The 10,358-nt window shown below is 35.3% G+C and overlaps 1 pseudogene; it reads right to left on the bottom strand.

Moving 5' to 3' along the window:
• Positions 1-3,125: 3,125 nt before the first annotated feature.
• On the bottom strand, positions 3,126-5,326 carry LOC149221278 (ethylene-responsive transcription factor ERF055-like; annotated as a pseudogene).
• Between the last annotated feature and the right edge of the window lie 5,032 nt (positions 5,327-10,358).

Raw genomic sequence — 10,358 nt, forward strand, 5'->3', positions numbered from 1 at the left:
ATGGCCTAAATAATTTATGTGCCTCTTCTTTTAACAACTATATAACTTTTCTATGATATATTTAGGTCTAGATATAAATTTGTTTGATGTATTTTGTAGGCCAACAAAGGATATTGACAATATATGGAGTGGTTCGTGAGCATGTCTATAGGATGGAGGCATTCTCGAGGTTGGTTTTTGCTAGAGTAAATGAAATACAATCAATCAAACACACTTTTGGTTTGGCTTTTGTTGGATCAATGAGTAAAGTCCAATTTGATAGTACGTTGTTGCAGACTACTTAAATGCACAAGCATGTTTATTAAGAAGGTTTTCAGCGATAATAACATCAAAATTCATTTGTCAACTCGTTTTAAACCAACATGTGTGGTTCATTGTTAGGACGTGAACCACACTTATTGGTTCAAAACACGTTGACAAATGAATTTTGATGTGATTATCACTAAAAACCTTCTTAATAAACTTGATATGGATCATAGAAGCCTAAATTCAATAAATACACAAGCGTGGTTAGAGAAGTTTGTAATAAACAAATAAAACTTAATACTAAATTTGAGGAGAACATAACACACATAAAGTAATAAAAAATAACCTCTAAACGAAAATGAACAAAAGCGCGAGATTGAAAATATAAATCCTTTATTTCCAGTGAATTGAGACAAAGTGGTCTATGAAAGATACGTAAAGGAGGATGCCAAACAAATGACCCTTCAACAATCCTCCAGTGCAAGGTATAGTTTTCTACCTTTGCATAATAATTCCATTACATAAATATCAAAAGTAATCAATATGCGCAAAAAATCTCATTTCTCACATAAATTTGTGGAACCCTGTAACTTGAGGAATCTTGGCAACAAATGGACATTAAAATCGACCAGACACAAAACCACATGATCAAAATTCAAATAGAAAGAAGCTCCAAAATAAGCAAGAAGAAAGTAGAAACTTTCATAAGCTTAAGATTCCCAAAATCATTGAGATTCAAATTCTTCTAGAAAATAAATTGTTGTATTATTCCACATAATGTTTCCATTGATAATAGAAACTTTCAATTGTGGATCACATAACATAAAACAAATGTTGTACATGCCATACTTTGTGATATATATGGTCTCTAGTTGTGTCTTTTCTTCCAAATTATTCCCCTGGAATATAAAGAATGCAAGAAGGGTAATTTGGTTCATCAACAGATCAATGTAAAATGATATCCCCTTTTTACAACCTTCTAACTTGTCCAGCTCTGGAGTACAACATAGTGTAGTGGCTCCAACAACTCGATTGACACTAATCTTATCCTTCTCCTTTGTCTCAAAAATATCTCCTTAATAAGTCCAACGCTAAGATCCATTTCATCAATGCACGAAAGAAAACTCTTGAGTCCTGCATAAAGATTGAATTAAACCCACCGGATAGAATTATCAAAATCATGAAACGAAACTTTTACATTTCTATTGCAATAATCCTACATATAATTCCATTACATAAATATCCAAAGTAATCAATATGCGCAAAAAATATCATTTCTCATAGAAATGTGTGGAACCCTATAACTTGAGGAATATTGGTAGTAAATGGACATTAAAACTGACCAGACACAAAACCCAATGCTGAAAATTCAAATAGAAAGAAGATCCAAACTAGGTAAGAAGGAAGTAGAAACTTTCATAAGCTTGAGATTCCAAAAATCATAGAGATTCAAATTCCTCCTATACATTACAATGTATCTCCACTTAAAGCGTGGGCAGAGTTGCATTGTGCCACTATAGGAAATTGATTTTTGACAAGTGATGAGAAATTGCCTTACATAATTTGTAGCAATAACAATGAGTGGAAGTCGAAGAACATATTTTTTGAAGGGGATCTAAGAGAAGCACTTGTGTGTGGGGTGAAGCATGTTCAAAGTGATAAGTGTTAATCACATATGTTAATAAATTGTTTAATGTTGATAACTCGTAATCCTTAAAATTTTCAACTAATTAAACTATATGGAATTTTCCCTTACACTGAAGGAAAAATATGTTTATGAAAAAATACTTGCTTTCCCCTAATTAAAATAATTGATTTTTATATGATCCTAAGGGAGGAGAAAAATGGTTCCCAAATCCTTTTTGATTCCCCCAATTCACATAGGGTTCAAGCGAAAGAGCATACTCAGAACTAGGAATTTTCCACCTAAAGTCCCAAACTAATATGAAAAATGAAATAAGAAGTAGCAAAGGCCATCCATGTGGCAAACCAAACTACACCTTACCTAATATGAAACATGTAAGGAGTTAGAGAATATTATTATGGATACCACCTAATTCAAAAAAATAAATAAAATGATTATAAACTATCAAATGCAAGCCCACATAGGAAAGTCCAAGCATTTGCATTGATCCATCATTCGGTAAAGTATGGCCCAAATAATTTATGTGACTATTCTTTTAACACTTGTATAGATTTTCTATGATATATTTCAGTTTAGATAGAAATTCGTTTAGCGTATTTTGTTGGCCAACAAAGGATAATGAAAATATATGGAGTGGTTCTTGAGCATGTCTATAGGATGGAGACGTTGTCGAGGTTGGGTTTTGCTAGAGTAAATGAAATACAATCAATCAACACATTTTTGGTTTTGTTTCTATTGGATCAATGAGTAAAATCCAATTTGATAGTAAGTTGTTGAAAATACTTCAATAGACAAGAATGGTTAGATAATAAACAAACAAAACTCAATTATAAATTCCAGGAGAACATAACACACATAAAGTAATAAAAAATAACTTTCAAACGAAAATGAACAAAAGCAAGAGTTTGAAAATATAAATCTTTTATTTCTAGTGAATTCAAACAAGGTGGTCTATGAACGATACATAAAGTAGGCTACCAAGCACAATGAGCCTTCAACAATCCTCTAGTGGAAGGTCCAATTTCTGCCTTTGCATAATAATTCTATTACATAAATATCCAAAGTAATCAATATGCACAAAAAATATCATTTCTCATAGAAATTTGTGGAACCCTGTAAGTTGAGGAATCTTGGTAGAAAATGGACATTAAAACCAACTAGACACAAAACCACATGCTCAAAATTCAAATGGAAAGAAGCTCCAAACTAGGAAAGAAGGAAGTAGAAATTTTCATCAACACATGAATGGTAGCACACAATTACCAGTTGAGGGGGCGAAGGAATTCACTTCCAAATGGAGTTTAAGGTGAGTCAAATTGAGCCTGGAATAGTCACCCCTTACCCTATAAGAAGCCTTGTCATAAGCCATGCCCACCTCCTCTATAGTCTCAAAAGTCCCCAGCCATAACTTGGTTATGTTTCTGGGTAACCTGATCTCTACAACCCATTTACCCCAGTAACACTTGTTGGCAAGGGGGTGATTGTTGGCATTTTGGCACAGGTGTGGCCCTATGGTACAGGTTTTGTCCTTGATGGCAACTCACTTTGGTGTCAGACCTCAGTTCAGGCGCTCAGAATGAAGGAAATCTTGTATACGCAGGTTCACCTTGCCGAAGACGTGTATACACACGAGTTATACATTCAGAAGTCGCGTATGCGTATACACGCACTTTTATGCACAGAAAAGTGCGTACATGGTGGGAAACTTATTTTTGGTCCATGGTTGTTAGTCCTTGGAATTTGAACCTATGGTTTTGGACCAAGGTACCTCGTCAGAAGTGTTGACCCCAGGTTTTGGGCCCTTGGTATTGGTTTATTATGGTTTTGGACCGTGGTATTGTGGAAGGCCTAAAACTATAAAAGAGGAAGGAGATCATGTGACAAGGTATCATCTAAATTATTATTGAGTATCTGATAATGTACGAGATCTGAAATAATGGAGATTAGCATTGTGGAGCAGATCTGGATCTGAATGAAGGAGGAACCTTAGCGAAAAGAAGGATAAGTTCTATTGGTGGGTCATAATCTCTTGTCTTGAATGATAATATCTTTGCATGATTTTGATCTGTTATATCTGGCACATGTGTGATCTATAAATCTAATAATCTGGGTTAATCAGTGCCTGAATACTTGAAAGAGTGAATTATGTTTGTAGATCTGTACGCAGGTTCAGATCAGCTAAGGCGCGTATATACGCAGGTTCAGTGAAGTAGAACAACGTATACGCATGTTGTTCCATACGCAGAAGTGTATGCACGCAGGTTTCAGGCCATTAAAGTAGCGTATACATTTTGAGTTGTGTTTTTTCTGCTGCTGTTTATTGCTGCAGTGTTTTGGGTTCAGTTTTGGTGTGTGGTACTGTTACTGTGATCTGGGTACAGTTGTCAGAGAGGTGTTTATGTTGATTTAGTTTTTGGTGAAAAAGGTGATTGGTTGATGCAGAAATTCTTGATGGTTGATTGATGGAATGTGGTCCTTGAAAGAAAGAAAAGGTTGTAGCCTTCTGTAGGCCAGCACCTATGTACTAGTATGTTGGCTAGTGCAAGAGCTAAGGGGGTTGTAGCTCCCTTCCAGGAGAAGCTGGAAAACGAGAGAGAGTTGTAGCTCTCTGCAGGTTGCAGCCTGCATACTGGTAAAAGGACTGCACCAGTACATTTGTAAAAAGAAGTTTCTAATTAAAGAAAAGATAGAGACGAATTGCAGCAGGTGGTTTTCACCCACATTGGGTTTCCACCTTATATCTTGTGTTCTTGTGTGTGATTGTCTTTCTGCTCTGCTTTACTGTTTCTGGCTACTGGTTATTTTCTTTTGAATCACAGATTAATAACTGACATCTGAAAGATAAATCAAATTGTAAGTCTTCTTTGTATACGCGGGTTTCTTTATCTATAGTTGCGTATATATGCAGTTTTTATTAAGAGAAGTAGCGTATATCATCTGGAATTGAAAGGGAAATATTTGACTTGATAATACTGATTCATCCCCCCTTCTCAGTATTATTTCCAACAACACTACCTCATTCCTTCGTAAAGGTTAGCCGGCTTTGACAGGCTACTTCCATGAAGCTTCATGGGCTGAGCTTTGGGACCCAGAGGGCTCTGACCCATATGGTGTATTGAAGTCGTTGCTGCTGTTTGATATTGTTGCAATTGAAGCTGCTATTGTTTGATGTTGTTGCAATTGAAGCTACTATTGTTTGATGTTGTTGCAATTGAAGTTTCTCTTATATTTGCTAAATCTACTATACATGTAAAAATTCAAACAAAAGATGGCCTATTCAATGGATTCTCCACTACACTAGTTCTGCCCTTGAAAACTTAGATGCCATACTAGGCCATCAGAGTGGCCAAAGCCATTTGATGGTAAGTTGGGGAAAGATGATGAACAAGAACATAAGACTTTAGAATTTCCAATGACTAGAGCAGCCTCTGACATTCTTAAGTTCTTCCAGGCATCTAAACCCTCCAACCTCGCATCTCCATTGGAAGGAGAATATGAGCTGAATGCAGAGTCCTTGATCACGTCATGCACACTTGCATTGAAAACCCCCAAATTTTGGACTAGAAAGACAACAACATTCTTCTTTGCATCTTCATCCTACATTGATCCAAGAGAGCCCGAATGCTCATATCCACTTGAAATTTATTCTGATTCTTTAGTCTTAAACATGATTTCAAAGGTTGTTTAAAGATTTGTCAAATTTCTTGTATCTTGGCATCAATAGACGATGGCAAAACGAAATTACCAGTCCAGGGAGCAAAGGAATTCACTTCCAAATGGTGTTTAAGGTGAGGAAAATTTTGCTTGGCATAGTAACCCATTAGCATATAAGTAGCCATAACATAAGCCATGGTCGCCTCCTTTGCAGTGTCAAAATTTCCCAACCATGACCTGGTTCTATTTTTGGGTAACCTGATCTTTGCAACCCATTTACTCCACTGGTGCTGCCTCATGCCTTAGTAAAGCTTAGCCGGCTTTAACAGGCCGCTGCCATGATGCTTCATGGGTCGAGCTTTGGAACCTAGAGTGTTCTGACCCATATGGTGGATTGAAGCCACTACTGTTATTTGATGTTGTTGCAATTGAAGTTGCTATCGTACATGTAACAATTCATACAAAACCATGGCCGATTCAATGGATTCTCCATTGCACGGTTTTTGCCCTTGAAAACTAGAGAACCATACCAAGCCATCAGAGTGGCTGAAGGCATTTAATGGTAATTTGGGGGAAAATTATGACAAAGATACCTCCTACCTTCTTCCTGCGTCGTGAGTTAACTAATTTTATATTAGTCAAATGAATTCGATGGTTCAAACTATTTTAATTGTCTAACATCTAAAGCAAGGGAACATCAATGTACACGTAATCTGAGAGGATAGTTCTTTTAAGAGGGGAGTGCATTACATTGTAAAAATTAGAATATATTTATATATACATATGTGAAATTCATATAATATAAATAATATTATAAAGAACCGGGGAAGATGCATCTTAACCAAGGATCCAAGCCAAGAGAGAAATAAAAGTGACTAATAATGATATAGGAAAGATAGCGTATGATTCTTTTAAGCTTCTTATTATTGTATTTTTTTACATGATTTATCCAAAATATAGGTTTCATATTTTACAACCAATTATGTTTTTTTAATTTAGACACTTTCTTAAATACAATGCAATAGGATTGGATTTAAGAGAGAGAGAGAGAGAGAGAGAGGGAGAGAGACAAACGAAGGGAGAGAGGAGGTGGGGAGAGAAGGAGAGAGGGAGGGAGGGAGAGAGAGATGGATTTGGAGGGGGAAAGAAGGGGAGGGAAGACAAAATACATTGAGAGATAGAGGGAGTGATCAGGGAGAGATGCATATGAAATGAGGGAGAGAGGGGATGATGGAAGAGAGAAAATGAGAGGATACATATAGGAAAAGAAGGGGAAGAGAGAGAAATTAAGACACATATATGGAGGGGGGAGAGAGGGGGGTAGAGGGAGCGAGATAGTGGAAGCATGGGAGGGTGGAGAGAAAGAGTGCGATGGGGGGAAGACAGAGGAGGGTGGGAGGGAAAGGAAGAGAGAGAGGACTTGTGATAGAGGGGGAGAGAGAGAGAGATGGAATTAGAGGGGGTGAGAGAGGGAACGAAGAATAAAGAAATAGAGAGAGAAAGCTAGATAGGGAGAGAGGAGAGTAGGAGGGAAGAGAGAGACATGAGAGAGAGAGGGATATAAGGGGGACAGAGAGAGCGAGAGAAGGGGAAGAGAGAGAATGGGAAGAAAGAGAGGGAGAGGAAGAGGGAGGGAGAGAGATGTATATAAATATGGAGATAGTGTGTGTATGTTTTGGGGGTGGGAAGGAGAGAGAAAGGAGGAGTGACAAAAGGAGATATAGATATAGATGGAGGGGGTAGAGAGGCAAGAAGAGGGAGGAAAAGAGAGGGAGGGATGAAGAGACATAGATATGGAGAAGAGAGAGAGAGAGAGAGAGAGAGAGAGAGAGAGAGAGAGAGAGAGAGTATGTTAGGGTGTGATATAGAGAGACAAAGAAGGAGAGACAATGGGAGATAGAGATATAGATGGAGGGGTAATAGAGGGAGGAAGGGAGAGACAAAAATATGGAGGGAGGTGGAGAGATACATATGGAGAGAGAGATAAGGGGAGGAGAGAGAGGGAGAGGAAGAGGGAGAGATAGATAGATAGATAGATATATAAATAAATAAATATATGTGGAGAGAGATAGTGTATGTTTGTGGGCTAATATAGAGAAAAAGAAGGAGAGATAAAGGGAGATAAAGATATAGATAGATGGGGTGAGAGGGAAGACGAGAGAGACAAAGGGAGGGAGGGAGAAAGAGAGATATATATGGAGAGAGAGTGAGAGTGTGACATGTGTTTGTAGGGGTGAGATAGAGAAACAAATAAGGAGAGATGGGGGGAGGTATAGATATAGATGGCAGGGGGAGAGAGGGAAGAAGAAAGAGACAGAAAGAGGGAATAAGAAAGAGATAGAGAGAGGGAGGGATAGGTGGAGAGATACATATGGGGGAGAGAGGGAGGAGGAGATAGAGAAGGAGAGAGGGAAAGAGATAGACATAGAGATGGAAGGAGGAGAGAAGGGGAAGAACAAATAGATAGAAATAAACAAATACAAACATAGAAGTTAGATCTAGAAACTAATGAATATTTTAGCTTTTCACCAAAATAGATGTAATGCTTCATGTAGTTATTGATTACTAATATTATTTGATTGCTTTCACTAGATGCATTGAGTACAGTGTAAATGTCAATTTCTAATCCTATTTGATAACTTGCACTAGATGCATTGATTTCAATGTAGATGTTGGTTTACACTCCTAATTGATTGTTTGCACTAGATGCATTGGTTTCAATGTAGATATTGATTTATAATCCTATTTTATTTCTTGCACTAGATGCATTGATATCCATATAGATGTTTATTCCAAATCCTATTTGATTGTTTGCACTAAATGCATTGACTTTAGTGTAGTTGTTGGTTTCTAATTTGATGCAACTAGATATATGATGTACATTAATTTCAAAGTAATTAGATTAATAATGTGCATTGATTTTAGTGTAAGCACATAAAATTATTGATGCTGCATATTGCCTTCTATTTCACAGTAATTCAACTATAAATACAATACTATAATTTTCATCCTAAATGAAATGCTCACTTACGTGAAATGTTTGCTTCCTAAAACTGTAAACTGTTTGTAATTTCCTTCTTTCTTATTATTCCCATTTTCCATCATTCAAGATTGTTAATCACTTTGCCTTCAAATGAGGTAATAGAAAACAAATACCATTCAAAATTATTTGGGGTTTAACACTCCATAAGTCATAATGATTGACTTTGGAGAAAGCTACTGTTAATATTGGAGAGAAAGAGAGACAAATTATGATGCTTACTATAGTAGCTTGAATTAAATATTTAAATTGTTTATGATTTCAACTGCCCTTTTCATATGATCGATAGAAAAGGTGGAAAAATTAATAGGTGTGTCAATTAGAACATCAAAAGAAAATAATTTGAGATTGCTCATAATGAAGATTGCTTGTAATTGACTACATTCTTATTATTCACATTTTCTATCATTCAAAATTGTTACATTGTTACTTTGCATTAAAAATTATTATTTCATCATTTTTCATCATTCAAGTTACTAATAGTCACTCTCATATCAACAAACTAAGGTAACTCAACAATTTTAAAATTAAATTGACCAAATTAATCTTATACATATTTAGCATATTTAAAATGATCAAAATAATTATATGCTCAACACATTTGGTATCACCATGCATGACTGAAACCATCCTAGATCCATCTTAGCGCTGGATCTATCAACCATCGAGAGGGATAAAATCTCTTGAGGTGCAAACATTTCCTAAAGTTTTTCACTCAAAAAAGAGGTTTGCACTTTGAGAGGTTTAATCTTGCTTGGTGCTTGACAGATCCAGGGTTAACATGGATCTAGGCTAGTGTAACTATATTTAAATTTAACTAATAAGAACATAAAATCTTAATGTTTACAATATAATTAGATTCTTAAACATGCGTATTCACCCTCATTTTACCATGGATATTATTAACTTGTAACTAGAATTTGTTACAATACCATGGACCAACACCATGGATTATCAAGACCACATGCCCAAAAACCATAATTCATTTCACAACCAAAATATTTTATAAATATTTGCTTCTAACTTATTTTTAAAACATTTTTTTAGTTAAATCTAAAAGAAAAAGTTATACTTTTGGGATATATCCAAACCATATACCCTCACTACAACTAAAAATATTCCATTGAAATTTCATAGATATTAAATCAAGGTTTTCGTAAAATGAAAAATGATAATACTTTTATCTATAGACATGTGAAATTTATATAATACACGTCTATATCTATCTTAAATCTAGATCTACCAAGTGTAAAATCTCTTCTCACTCCAAAACAAGTTTTCACCTCAAGAGATTTGATCCCTCTTGGGGCTTCATATATCGGGATTTAAGATGGATCTAGAGCGGTACCGTAAAGTGCATCTCCACGAAGAAAGAAAGAAATTGAAGATAGTTTTATATAAATTTATTTTCTAAATAATAATTTTCTGTATTTTGAAAAATCAATTTTTTTTTTTAAACTGAAATGGATTTGCAAGAACAAGTTTAAAGTCATTATTATAATATATTTATGTTGATAGATATCTCTATTTTGGAATAGAATAATTTCCATAATTTTAATTTAGTTATTAGTAATTATTAGGTATATGGTAGATATTTAACCTCCATGGAATATTTCAAAATATTCATGGTAGTATGCACAAATGAAGGGTTAATATTTACCTCAAGTTATTTATGTATTTACGAACCATTTAATTTATATGGAAACACTAATTAATATGGTTTCATATGTGAATTACATTAGCTGAATGATAATTTCCATGGTCAAGTTTCCC

This window comes from Pinus tabuliformis, chromosome Q (assembly GCF_031772625.1).
Source record: "Pinus tabuliformis cultivar Carrire ecotype Pingquan chromosome Q, CPIR1, whole genome shotgun sequence".
NCBI classification, from domain to species: Eukaryota; Viridiplantae; Streptophyta; class Pinopsida; order Pinales; family Pinaceae; genus Pinus; species Pinus tabuliformis.